Raw genomic sequence first — 15,218 nt, forward strand, 5'->3', positions numbered from 1 at the left:
AATGACAGCTGTGTTCCACTATCACCCGCCATTTTGGGGGCAATTGTTAGGACTGATATTTTCTCTAATGAGGATATATTATCCTTGAAGATATGTCTAGATCAGTTATCCTCCCGAAGATCTCCAGAACCATGTCGAAGATCAAGAATCCTCAGAGGTTAGTATTATTAACAATTGTTTCATGGGTGTTGGTTAATGTCCTACAAAAGTAACGGCTATGTGACTTGGTCCACCTTAAATATCGGGACTTGGAAGCTACCAGCACGTGGTCAATGTACGTTGGAAGACTAGTGGGATAGTGGCGAATAGATAGGACATATTGTTGTATTTATTTACTATATATCGAGATAAGATCGATTAGATAACTCACTGTATTTCACACACACTCAGAGCTGAACTCACTATTCTCTCTAAACACATTAGCGATTCTTGTAACATCGATCTAATCTCCACAACCTTTGTTACCCATTTTTTTATATTAATAAACCGGTGATCGACGAGTTGTCATCACACGGGGTTTTTTTCTTTTGATCCGAACAAGGTCAGAAGGTTTTTACTCGCAACAAATCACTGTGTTTACTCCATTTTTGTTCATATAATTGTTATTGTCATCGTAGCACTAGACCTCACATTAACATATTTTGATACATTATCCTTAGTTGATTTTTATCCAAAACACTATCCACCTCAAGAAATACTTTTTCTGATAAGGATCAAGTATCCTCTGAGGATCAAGTATCCTTAAAAGATCAAGGATCCTAAAATCGGTAATATATATCTAATCACTTATTCATTTTAGATTTTTACTTATTTAAGGATTCCAAGTTTTAAGTCATAATGCAGGATATTAATAAGGTATTCATTAATCAAGAGGTTGGCTACCTCTCCTTTACTTTTAAGGTACTAAACTATTTCCTTTGGCCTAGCTCACGATTAGGTATGACCCTTGATGGTCATATCCTCCAATGTTTAAAGGTTTTCACCTTTCTTACGAACTAGAATTTCTACACTCTCGCTTGTAGCGCACGCTATCCAACGTATAGTCTGGGGCAGTGGGACCAGTACATGCTTAGTGGCTAAGAATTTCGTTGTGTTCGGCTATAAGGATGATCCTACGATTTATGGTAGACGTACCATACCACCGGTTTATAACATTTTCATGTTATCTTATGTTTGGGCTATATCTGCGTTTGGGCGAGTCCCCAGTTAACATCCATATATTGGGCCAGTCCACAGTTTGGGCTTGTCTCTAGTTTTTGGGCTTGTCCCCAGGTTTTGGGCTTGTCCCAAGTTTGGGCTTGTCACCAGTTTGGGCTTGTCCCCAGTTCACGGGCTTGTCCCCAGTTGCACGGGCTTGTCCCCAGTTCATGGGCTTGTCCCCAGTTTATTATTTGGGCTTGTCCCCAGCTTAACGGGTTTAACCACAATTAATAATATAAGTTCTTTGCAACAGATGTTTCAAGTCCGTTAACAAGAATCAAGACTTATGGATTTAAGATCCTTAGCTTATTTCTACAAGGATCACCAAAGGTTCAATAACTATTGTAACTTAGGTCTACTTAGACCTCATGGTATGATTTCTATTTTCCCATTTACATTTGTTTAACTAAGACCCTTATAAATATTTATGGTTTGAAGATTTCAGATCTTTGAATTTTTTCTAAGGATATTCTATCCTAAAATTTTTTTCTTTTAATTACTTTTCTTAAGGATATTCTATCCTGAAATGTTTGCTCAAGATTGTTTCTTAAACTTTCAATAAAACTAAGATTATATAAAATAAGCTTTCAAAAGAATAAATAACAAAGCAAATAGTCAAAAGATTTAGATTATTATTAATATAAGTCACCTGGACTTATCCAATATTCTTAACCCGGATTTCACCATACAAAAGATGGACCATCCATCCGGGTTAAGGCAAGTTGTTACTAACTATTAAACTAAGTGCAGGAAAATAAAAGTCAGAGGCACCAAAGGCTTCATCCCCACAAACAGAGGATCAATCCACCTTCGGTACCCCTCAAGATTTTCTTGAGGATCATTGATCCTTAAACCCTAATTACTATTGTTTGTTACAACCAATTATCCATAAAAACATCAACATAAAAAAAAATGGGCTCCGACCTTGTCTTTAATATCCTTCATTGCCCATTCAAGCCGCATTCTCGCCTTCTGCTGCATCAACTTCTTCCTCAGTCTCCACAGCATCCTTAGCCCCGCTAGTTCCAGCCTCGTTTCCCACTGTCATCTCCACATCTTCATCACCACCAAGAGCCGCCAGAGCAGTCTTCCACTTCTTCACGTCCCAGGTCACCTTATCAAAAGCAGGATCACCGGCTTCCATCTCCATCTTGATCCTTGCCTGCAGCACTGACCTGGCCGCCCACATCTTTGCCTCTTCTGTGGCCTGCTTCACCTCTTCTTGGTGTTGGGCTCTACTAAGGATAGTTGATCCTCCAACTGCTTTTTGTCCTTTGAAAACTGGATTAAGGTTTTATCCTTGGTAACCACAGCACTCCCCATCCCGGACAGCTTCTCACTCATTTGGTTCACAATCCTTTCATAGTGGTCTTTGCAAGCGTTCACAGCCTGCAACCAACAGTTAAGTGAGGATTAGAAGGATGTTGGATCCTTAAATTCAAAACAACAGGATATAGGATGCTTACAGTGTGGATCACATCAAAGTGGGTTTCGGGCTCGGAAGGTCTCTTTCTCTTGGAAGCAGCTGACTTGGCTCTGGTAGATGCGGTTTTTGGCTCGGAAGTAGTTGCTGCCTTCAGTACCTCCTTCTTGATATCTTGAGGAGTAATCACGCTGTCGATATCCTCCAAGGAGAATTTGCTGGAAGATTTCTGAGATTTTTTAGCACCTGCAGGGATAAATTGACAAATAAGTACTCTATCTAATGCCATTTATTTCAAATTATTATATTAATCTTACTTGACATGTTGGAGTCTAAGGAGATCTCGCAAAAAGCTTCAAAAATCGGGCTTGAAAAGTCCTAACCTCGGAATCCAAGGCAAGGAATCGTTTTGTTTTTTCTTCTGTTCCAGGTAGCTTGGCCAGGGAAGCAAAATTCTCAACTGCAAATCAAAAAAAAAGAAAAAGGATTTAGAGTTAGATCGGTCATCACGGATCATGTCTTGTTAAGGATCCAGGATCCTACCCTTTCTGATCCATTTCAAAGGTAAATCAGCCCCACCAGGCATGGAGTTGCGATTTATAAAGAAAAACTTATTCCTCCAAAAGGAATCGTTTAAAGTCACTTTTGAAATTGGATGGGGTTTTCGAGGCTTGGACTTCAGTATGAACCGGCTTGGACCGTGAGTGGTTAGGGTATACAAGTGAGACAATTCCAGGATGCCAAAGTCAACCTCCTCTTCTTTAATAATTCTCTCAATGGTACCTAGAACCCTCCAAATCATGGGCATAGCTTGGATATAAGATATGCCCTTGGTTTCGAAGAAACTCTGTGTGAAAGGGGGAAAAGGATAAGTGTAGCCAATGAGAAAGGGACAAGCTGGAAAACACACCCACGTTCAAGAATAAATGTCACATTGAACGCCAGAGTAATACGGTCGGAAAATGGTTTCCGGCGGAAACAATGGTCGAAACTCATCTATCTCGGGGTCAGTGAACTTGCATCTCTATAAAAGGATTGGCTATGAGGTTTTGGGATTGCATCTCCGTCAAACCGGAGTCGTTGAAGGACTGGTCGGAAGGCTTAGAGGGAGGAGATGAAGAAGAAGCGACAGACATGTTATCGGAAAAATTAAAAGAATAAAGAGAGAAGGAAGGATACCTGATAAGCTGCTTGGATATGTGGTTATAAAAGGATTATATGGATCACATATATAGGCGGTTATGATTAATATCTCGGGTTAGATAATAAATATCTCTGGCGACTGTCATATCATCTACTTTTTGCAGGATTCAAATTTCAAAATGCCAGGTGTAAAGCATAAACACCCGCCATTTTGGGGGAAATTATTAGAGAAGATAATTTTGATATTGAGGATATGTTATTCTTGACGACAGATCTGGATCAGTTATCCTTCTGAAGGGTTTCGGGGCTGTCATAGGATCAAGGATCCTCAGAACTTAGTATTATTAACAATTGTCTCTTGTGTGTAGGTTGTTACTTAATAATACAACGGCTCTAAGACTCAGTCCACCGCCTAATTTGCTACTTGGAATTCTCGAGCACGTGGTCAAATGCATAAAGGAAGAGAGTGGAGAAGATGGCGATTAATAGGGAATATTTTTAGTTAGTATTTTCTTTATAATATCGAGAGAATGATCAATTTTATATCACTTGTATTCTCACACACTAGAGAAGAACTCATAATTCTCTCTACACACTAGCATTCATTGTAACATTGATCGTAATCTCCAAAACACTTGTAACCTTTTTGTGATTAATAAATTGGTGATTGACGAGTTTCATTACTCGGGGTTTTTTCCTTTGATCTAAACAAGATCAAGGGGTTTTTCCTCACAATAAATCACGGTGTTCATCTCAATTTCGTGCATGCAATCGTTATGTCATCATAGGACTAGACCTCACAATTAAAGATTTGGATACATTATCCTTAGCAGATTTTTTTCCAAAACAGGAAATATGCAAGTTCACGGACCCTGATATCGATAACCTCCACTCGTCGTTTCCTTCTAGCGCGGTTTTCCGGCCGTTCGATTCCTCTGTCCAGAGTGATTCTTGTTCCAAATCCTAGGTTTGTTTCCCGGCACAACCTTTCTTGATCGGTTATTCATACCCTTTTCCGTCATTCACCTAGAGCTTTTTTACCTTAACTGGCATTAGCTATTTCCAAGCGATGTCGATGCTTTTCCAAGCGATGTCGATGCTTTGGAGAGTGTTGCACACCATAGAGAGAATCATTGTAGTGGAGGACATCGAGTTTGGTTTATCGGACCTAGCATACCTCTATACTTTAGTTACCCATGGATCTACCGTTTCATATTGAAATCAAAGCCACATCAGCAAACTCCCATCCATAAAGCAACCCAAAATGGTTCTTTTTGGAAAAATCAGTTCTTTTGTGTAAAAAGGGACTTCATTTCTGGTGGGTTTAATCTACCCATAAAATGGATTAGGCAGGGTAGGATCACAGATCCTCTGATAAGCCGGAAAGTATAACTTATCATTCTTCAACTGACTTTATTTTTGCTTTTCAGTTGATATATTTGCTTTGCTGGCTGATCTTCTTGGAGTAGAGGAAAGAGTGAAGAAATTCCTTGCATTGGATCCTGAAATTAGGACATTTCAAGACAAAGCTACTACAGCCATTCAAGAATCGATTTCAAAGTCATTAAGCAATCTGTCAAGTAAAAGTTAATAATAATTTATATTTATGAAAAATAAGAGAAAACTTATCTTTTATATTGTATTTCGTTGGTTCTCATAAGTCTAGCAAATCAGCTTCCCATTTCTCTTTGGAAGACATCGGCTGCCTATTGTTAAGAAGGAAGTTCCAAAGAACACTCTAGTCCATGAGCCACGTCCGGTAACAACCCGTGCCAAGTCCGAAGCTTCAAAGAGAAACAAGACTGCTGAGCTGGAAGATCCTTTTGAAGCTGGAAAGTATCTCATCACCACTGTAAGGATTCTTTATCCTCTTTGTTTGCAACTGTGGATCCCATATCTTATTGAACTTATTTTTTTGTAATATGTTGGCTATGGATTCTGCCAAAAGCTATCATGACAAGATCGTCAAAGGTTATGTATCCTGTCAATGAGAGTCATGGCCGCTGACAATGACAAAACCATCTCCAAGCTGACCAAGGAGAAGAAGCAGTCAGAGGATCATGTATCCTCGTTTGAAACTCAGTGCAAGAGGAGGTGACCCGTGCTACCAACGAATTAAAATTTTGGGTCGCCAAGTCTGTTCTTCGAGCTAGAATCAAGATCATGACTGAGGCCAATGATCCTTCCTTTGACAAGTCAGCATGGGATTTGGAGAAATGTAAACAGGCTCTGGCAGCAATGGGCAGTGGTAAGGATGAAGCTGGTGAGAGCATGGAGACTGCAGCTGGTGGACATGAAGCTGAGATGGCTGAAGCAGGGAAGAATGCATAGGGAGAAGCTGTTAATGTGGGCAATGAAGGATAAAGAAGACAAGGCCTGAGCCCACTTTTTTATTTGTTTATGTTTTGATGGATATTTGATGGTTTGTACTAAGACAATAGCTAATTAGGGTAAAGGATATGTGATCCTTAAAACAATTATGGGGGGTAGCAAAGGAGGATGGATCCACTTTTTTCGGGGATGAAGCCTTTGATGCCCCTTCCTTTATCTTTCCTGCACTTTATGAACTGTTAGTAACACTTGCTTAACCTCGGTGGATGGTCCATCTTTTGTATGGTGAAATATGGGTTAAGATTTTTGGTAAGTCCAGGTGACCTTTAACAAATTATATCTTTTGAGTATTTGTTTATTGTTTATCATTATGAAAAAAATAGTTGTTATAGTTTAGATTCATAAAAAGTTTTAAGAAATGTTTCAAGGGTAAGTTATCATTGTAAATACATATTAAGGATCCTAGATCCTTTTAAGAACTTATAAAGATTTAATCTGAATAAATGTAACTTGATGAGTAAAGTTCATACCGTGAGGTCTGATAAGACCTAAGTTACAATAAGTGTGAATGATTACATAATCCTTATAGTTAGACTTAGGATAACTGATGCAAAAAGCTTATCATATTAACTGAGATTAAACCAAGAAACTGGGGACAAGCCCAAATAAACTAGGGACAAGCCCAAGAAACCGGGGACGAGTGCAAATAAACAGGGGATAAGCCCAACAAACTGGGGACAAGCCCAAATAAACTGGGGACAAGCCCAATAAACTGGGGACAAGCCCAAATAAACTGCGGAAAAGACCAGATTTATGGATGTTAAACCTGGGACTCGCCCGAACCGGGATTTAGCCCAAACGTGAGTGCCGTGAAAACGCCAAAACCTTAGCTAACATGAAAATGTTAAAAACCATGTGTATGGCACGACTACCATTAATTCGTAGGATCCCCCATATAGCCTAAAGCAATGAAATTTGTCAGCTACTAAGTGTGCACTGGTCCCATTGCCCCGAATTAAACTTTGATAGCGTGCGCTACAGGTGAGAGTGTAGAAAATCTAATTCATAAGAAAGGTGAAAACCTTTAAACCTTAGAAGGTGTGATCATCACAGGGTTACACCTTAAACGTGGGATTAGACCAGAGAGATGTTGATGTACCTTAAACGTGAGGGAGAGGTGGCTAACCTCTTAATCATTGAATCTCTTACTGACATCTGCATTGTCACTTAAAGCTTGGAAAAGATAAATGTTAAGAATATAGTTTCCTTTGGTTAGTAATATAAATCTGAAATGAATAAATGATAAGATGAGATTTTACCAACGTTAGGATCCTTGATCCAGATTATATGAAGTATTTCTTAAGATGGATGGCATTCCAGGCTCTTGGTAGTCGGTCTCCTTCCATAGTAAGTAGATGGTATGCCCCCTTTCCTGCTTCTGATTCAATCAAGTAGGGCCCTTCCCATATAGGTGCAATCTTTCCATCTTCGGGATTAGTTGTATTTTGGAAAGCTTTCCTTAAGACCAAATCTCCTTCTTGAAATCTTCGAATCCTGATGTTGTTGTATGCCCCAGGTATCCAATGTTGGTATGCAGCCATTCTGATCTTTGCTTGGTCTTTGAGCTCGTCAACAGTATCTAGATCATGGATAAGACTTTCATCGTTGGCCTAAGGATCACGGATGCTTGTTCTAGCAGTAGGAACCACCATCTCTGTATGAATCACTGCTTCTGCTCCCAACACCAATGAAAAGGGTGTTTGACATGTTGTATTTTGGGTGTTAATCTATCACCCCAATTAAGAACATAAGGAAGTTCCTCAGCCCACTTGCCTTTCTTGGATCCTAGCTTCTTGTTCAAGTTGTTGATGATAATTGTTTTGCTTGACTCTGCTTGACCATTGGCTTGAGGATGAACTGGTGTAGAAGTAATCAACTTGATGCCCATCGATCCATTATTGCAAACAATTGCAGATGGGATACTAAATCTAGTTATAATATTTCTTTTAATGAAGGATATAACTTCCTTTTCACGAGCATGAACGAATGCTTCTGCTTCAATCCATTTTGAGAAGTAGTCTGTCATAGCAAGCATGAAGACCTTTCCACCGGGTGCTTTTGGTAGCTTGCCTACAATATCCTTTCCTCATTTCATGAAAGGTCATGTAGAGGATATATGATACATAGGTTCTGCTAGCTGATGAAGAATGTTGCCATGTATTTGACAAGCATCACACTTCCTTGAGTACTCCATAGCATCCTTCTTAATTGTTGGCCAGAAGTAACGTGTCTTGAGTATCCTGGAGAATAGAGCTCTGCCCCCTGTATGGTTGCCGCAATCACTTTCGTGGAAGTCCTGAAGTACCTCTTGTATTTCTAGATCCTCAATGCATCTCAAGTAGGGACATGCAAGAGATTTTTGATATACAGTATCTTATAATATAATGAACTGTGATACCTTTGTTTTGATTGCTTTAGGATTTTCCCCTATAGGGATTTCTCTCTCATGGAGGAATTTCTTGATTGGAAGGATCTAAGATCATACATTTGGGAAGGATAAAGGATCCTTAAGTTCTTCTGCGCAATCCAATGTCACCTCCATAGCTTCATGTTCCCCAATTGCCGGAGACAATATGTGAATGATAGGTATCTTTATATCGTCCGGGATCTTCAAGGATGATGCTAAGTTTGCTTAGTCATCCGCCCCAGCATTTTCTTCTCTCGGTGCTTGCATAATGCTAAACAACTCGAAGGATTTCGCTGATTCCTTCACAATTTCTAAATACTTGATCATATTCTCACCTTTCATGGTATAAGAACTGCTAAAGTGGTTAGTTATAAGTTAAGAATCTATATAAACTTAAAGATACATGATCCTCATTTGTTTGGCTAAAAATAAACCTACAATAAGTGCTTCGTAATCTGCCTCATTGTTGGTAGCTTGGAATTCACATGTTATGGACTGGGGTATTATGTCCCCCAGTGGCGATTTCAGTAGTATACCCAATCTTGTTCCTCTTATATTGGATGTTCCATATGTGAAGAGGACCCAAGGATCCTTGGTTTCTTCTAGTTGCTAAACCTCTAGATCAGCTTCCTTTTGCTTGTAACTACTGAAATCAGCCACAAAGTCTGCAAGCGCTTGTGACTTAATGGATGTTCTAGGCTCATACTGAATATCATATGCGCTCAATTTCACAGCCCACTTGGCCATCCTATTTGACAATTTTGCTTTGCTAAGCACATTCTTAACAGGATAGTTAGTCCTTAAAATAATAGTATGTGTTTCAAAATAATGTCTCAAGTAAGTTAAGGCCATAATTAAAGCAAGAATTAATTTTTTAAAGGTGAGAATACCTGACCTCAGCGTCTAAGAGGCTTTTACTTACATAATATACCGGATGATGTTGACCTTCATGGTCCTTGGCTAAGACAGCACTGACCGCATTACCTGAAACGGCTAATTATAAGGACAACGGTTCACCATCTATCGGTTTCATCAAGGCTGGTGCTGAGGATAGATAATCCCTAAGAGCATTCAGTGCATCTTCATGCTTTTGAGTTCATTCAAACTTCTTTTTCTTCCTCAAGATATCATAAAAGTCTTTGCACTTCTCTGAAGATATGGAAATGAATCTGTTCAGGGGAACTATCATTCCTGTCAGTCTTTGGACGTCTTTGGCATTCACAGGAGACTTTAAATTGACGATGGCTTCAATTTGCTCAGGACTTGATTTTATTCCCCTCTTAGTCACCATATATCCTTGGAATTCCCCAGCCTTGATACCAAAATGACACTTTGATGGGTTTAGCTTCATATTATACTGATCCAGGATGTTGAATGCTTTTTCAAGATCTTTAAGATGATCCTCAACTTTCTTTAACTTCACTACCATGTCATCTATGTAGACTTCCATGGTCTTTCCTAGAGGATCCTTGAACATCATGTTGACCAATATTTGGTATGTTGCCCCTTCATTTCTTACTCTGAACGGCATAGCAATATAACAATATATGTTGGTAGGAGTCATGAATGTTGTATCCTCTTGATCAGATGGTTCCATATGAATTTTTTGAAATCCAGAAGAATCATCCATAAAAGTGAGCATTTCATGTCCTTCCATAGCATCCACCATGGAGTCAATGAGAGGTAAGGGGAAAGGATCCTTGGGACATGCCTTGTTTGAGTCAGTAAAATCGGCACATACCCTCCACTTTTCATTTTTCTTAGAAACTACCACGACGTTGGCTAACCATCTTGGATACTTTACCTCTCTTATCATACCTGCTTTGAGAAGTTTTTTGACTTCTTCTTGGATAATGATATTTCTTCCAGGCGCAAATTTCCTACGTTTATGGTGGTCAGGCCTAATAGAATTATCTATCCATAATTTATGTCTAATAATATATTTAGATATACCTATCATATTAGAGTGTTTGAAGGCAAAGGTGGACTTCCTTTATTTGAGGAAGGATACCAAATCCTATTCAATGTTGCTGAGGATATTGGATCCTATATACCCCTTTACATCTGTATCCTCGAGGTCCAAGGATACTTCTTTTAAATCTTTTTCCCGGGCCTCCAGCACCTGTCTTGAATTATGCTTTGATTGCTATGTGATGTTCTGTTTCGTAGCTGGCTTCATAGAGGAAGTATAGTAGTTCCTTGCCTTTGCTTGGTCACTGTTAATCTTCACTACTCCCCATGGGGTTGGAAGCTTGATACATTGATGGTAGGTGGAGGCTACTGCTTTCATCTCATGTATCTAGGGCCTTCCAAGAATCACATTACAACACGAAAAGTTACCTGTAACACAAAACTTTTGGAAAGAATTCACACCCTCAATGTAAATAGGAAGATTAATGTCCCTCAATGTGTTTTTGGTTTCTCCACTAAAACTAACGAGAACAGACGATCTTGGTGTGATTTCTGTTTCAGGGATGTTCATTTTCTTGAGTACATTGGTCTGAATAATGTTCACTGAACTCCCACCATCTACGAGGATCCTACGAACGTAGTGGTTAGCAACAAATAGAGTTATGATCAAACCGTCATGATGAGGATCTTGAAGGTGCATGTGATCCTCTTCGCCAAAGGTTATGATCCTTTGATTGGTTAAAGTTGTTGTCCTGATGGTTCTTTCACCATTCTCCAATTTCGTTTCATTGGCATGTCGTTCTTCCGAGGAGAATGAGGTTCCACAGATGTACGAACCCCCGGAGATAAAATTGAAAATCTGTGCATCGGGTGGTGGTGGAGCTACACTCTGTGGTATTTCTTCAGGATCTTGGATCTTTGATTTCTTTCTTCCCGTCAGCTTCTTGAAGTGACCCTTGCCTAGAAGATACCCAATTTCTCTTTTTAGACTAATACAATCATCGGTCATGTGGCCGAAGTCTTGGTGGAATGCACACCATTTGGACTTATCCGTAAGGATATTGACTTCTCATTCTTCCGAGGCCACCTTGATTTTTCTCCAAGATCTCTCATGGAACATATTAAGCCATGAGTATCAACGGAAAAGAAATACTCGGATATTCTTCATCAACGTCATCTTCTTCGACCACATGGAAGTTTTGGTTGTTAAACTTTGAATATGGCTTGGAATTGTTATTCATGTAGGAGGATCCTTGTTTCTTATCGGGTGACTCTTGTTTTGTTGAATTACCCAACCTTTCCTGGATCCTTTTATCATCCTCTAGTCTGATGAATCTCAACGCTCTATTCCTGACTTCATCTAATGTCCTGCATGGGGTCATTACAAGATCGTCATAAAATGGGGAGCCCTTTTGTAATCCCATCTTGAATGCCTCAACAGTCATAGCCATGTCATGATTTAGAATCTCCAAGGCCTCCCTTCCAAACTTGGTGACAAAATCCCTTGATTATTCACCACGAAGTTGGACAACATGATATAAACCACTAGTTAATTTCTCAAATATTCTACTACAAGAAAATTGGCTATTAAACAAATTAACTATGTGTGAAAATGAAGTAGCAGAGTATGAAGGAAGACTTAGCAGCCATTTGAGAGTGGATCCAGTTAATGTGGATCCAAAACCTTTGCACAAGCATGCTTCTTTAAGTCTTTCCGGAATAGGATTGACTTTCATTCTTTCCCTGTATTGAGCCACATGCTCCTTTGGATCGGTTGAGCCATCGTAAACCTTCATGCTGGGGGTTTGAAAGTGCTTCGGGATTTCAGCATCATATATCGATGGAGCAAACTTTGATAGCTTATGACTTCCTTCCGGAATTTCTGGAATGGGTCAAACCACCCCTGGACACTGGATATCATATCCTTCAGTATCTGTAGTTCCTTGGCCATGGCTTGATTGATACCTGTATCCTTCGTAGAACCAAGGTTAGTGTCTAAAGATATATGATTATAAAGGTTACCTCTTTGTTGATTAAATGTTGGTATCCTAGAAGAGTATCCAGGATAAGAAGCATCAGCTATGATAGTTGGTCCACCCGAAGCAATGGTTTTCGTAGGGATGAAGTTTCCCTCATGAACTACCGACGACCTTTGATGTTGAAATCCCGAGGATCCTTGATTCTGCACGAAGGATCCTTCAGGCTGAGAATTGAAGGATCCTTGATGAAACAACCCATAGGATCCTAGTTAAAGGATGTATGATCCTTGCATGAAGATCAAGGATCCTTGAGTGTGCTGACCGATGGATCCCGGTTGAAGGATGGATGATCCTTGATGAAAGATTGAGTATCCTTGAGTGTGCTGACCCATGGATCCTGGTTGAAGGATGGATGATCCTTGATGAAAGATCGAGGATCCTTGAGTGTGCTGACTCATGGATCCTAGTTGAAGGATGGATGATCTTTGCTGAAGGATCGAGGATCCTTGAGTGTGCTGACCCATGGATCCTAGTTGAAGGATAGAGGATCCTGGTTGGAAGAAAGATGATCCTTGTTGAAGCATGGAGTATCCCTGAGCAATTTGAATCATGGATCCTGGAGTGGTGAAATCCAGTACCCTAGGCATCAAGGGAGTCTGATCCTCCACTGGCCTTTTCGTCTTCTTGAGATCTTCAATTTCACGTAGGATCCTCTAGTTGGTTTTGTTCTGCTGCTCCATGTATGCCTTGACCTGTGAAAACATAGCAGACACATCATTGTTAGAAGTTACCACATAAGTGGTAGCAGAGGACTTAGAGCCTTGGAAGACTGGGGTTTGCATCTTGCTCCCAGCAACGTTGGTCCTATGTACTCCCGCGGGTGGAGGAGGCATCGGCAATGAGGCTTTTGATGAGAGAGAGAAAATGATGAAGTCGTGGTAGTTGAAGCAGAATTTTGTTGATAAGCCATTGGTAACGGTATATGTTAAAAAGGGTTGAAAATTGATGAGAAATTTTCTGGATTAAAGCACCACTTGCCCCACAGTGGGCGCCAAATTGTTTTAGTCAAAAATCGTTTTAAGGGTTATGTAAACAAATCGGTTTAGTGAGGTAGAGTGCTTGTATAATAACAAGGATTATGTAGAAAAAATAGATATGGACATACAGATTTGTTATGAGGAAAAGCCCTTGAGTGACTAAGGATCGCCGGCATAAAAACCCCGGGTGATGACAAATGTCTATCGCCACTATATTAACCAAGAAATAGTGTTACAATGGTGGAGCTTAAGATCGGCGAATACAATAAAGCTAAGTGTAAGTGATAGCAGCTGGAATAATCTCTGTGAATTGTGGTGTATAAGTTGTGTGTGACCTAGGCCGATCATATCTCAGTTAATATACAAAATATAACAAACTACTTTTCCTAGAAATCCGCCATTATCTCCATGATACGTTGCACCTCTTTGACCACGTGCTAAACTCCATGGACTTGCGAATAAATAGGTAGACTTAGTCCCTTAGCCGTTATACCTGTTAAATACAACACCATTCAAAAAGATACAAGTGTTAGTGAATGATTAGTACTAAGGATCCTTGATCCTGCATAACCTGGAACATATCTTAAGGATAACTGATCCAAAAGTCACATAAGAATAACGTGTCCTCAGCACAAAATCTGTGCCCAAATAGTGTCATAACTGCGTCGTGACCACGTCGCGTAGGGCGAAAGATTACTTAAACATTCGTCGCGTAGCGCGAAGAACACCAAAATTTTCTGGATAATTATAGGTCACCACGTAGTACGGCGTTTCTTATCTCCACCCATCACGTAGTGCGATGGTTTAAAATTTTTGTTTTTCATCAAATGTACTAAGGCGGCTTGCGGCAATTCGAGCAAAGTGAAAAGTGCGTCATCAAAGTTCCACATTGCGTGCATCGCAGTTCGCCTGGGTCCATCTGCGTCAGGGGCTTTGTACCCTTGCTAAGACCATCGAGTGTGTCTTGTCATACAAGAATATTATCATGTGAGCTATTTTCCTTATAATAAGCTCAAAAGTTTTGTAATCTAACGATGTGGGACAAAAACCTACTTTATTATTTCTATCAAGATGGAATGATTCATTTTCTTCCTCCACCAATGTAGGATTAAAACTCTCGTGTGCTACTCTTTTTGACTAGTTTATTTATTTATCTGTAAGTTGTTATAGTGGTGCTAAGCGGTGGCGGGAAAACATGTTTGACCTAGGGCATCGAGGACACAAAAGGAGGATATATAGAAGTCTTTTGTAATTTTAATAATGATAATATAATAAAATAAATAAATAGACTAAAAGACTAAAATACCCCCAATTTTACAATGAAAATTAACGGAGTTAACGATTTGGATGTAACTGGCAAGAAGTAGGAGACCTCGATGCTCCAGTTGCGAAAAGAAACTTTTCGAAGAAAATTCGAATATTTGACAAAACCTCGAGGACGATTTTGACACTTTACTCTTTTTTAAAATGTGGAACTAATTTATCTTTTTACAAACGTTTATAAGAGCATTCTTATCATTTCCTCTATCTCCACATCCAAAATTACGTTAGAAATTATTACATTTTCTCTCTTATTATTAATAAAATAATATTTTTATACATTTATTATTACCTTTCATCTTTTCTTTACTCACCACTTTCAAAATATATTAAAAATTTTATAAGATGCTAGATTAACTTTTCAAATATACGAAAAAATCATTACACTTTCTTTATATTCCATTCAT

This window comes from Bidens hawaiensis, unplaced genomic scaffold (assembly GCF_021521415.1).
Source record: "Bidens hawaiensis isolate Kalapana, Puna unplaced genomic scaffold, B.hawaiensis_p1.1 tig00016747_1, whole genome shotgun sequence".
Lineage (NCBI taxonomy): Eukaryota > Viridiplantae > Streptophyta > Magnoliopsida > Asterales > Asteraceae > Bidens > Bidens hawaiensis.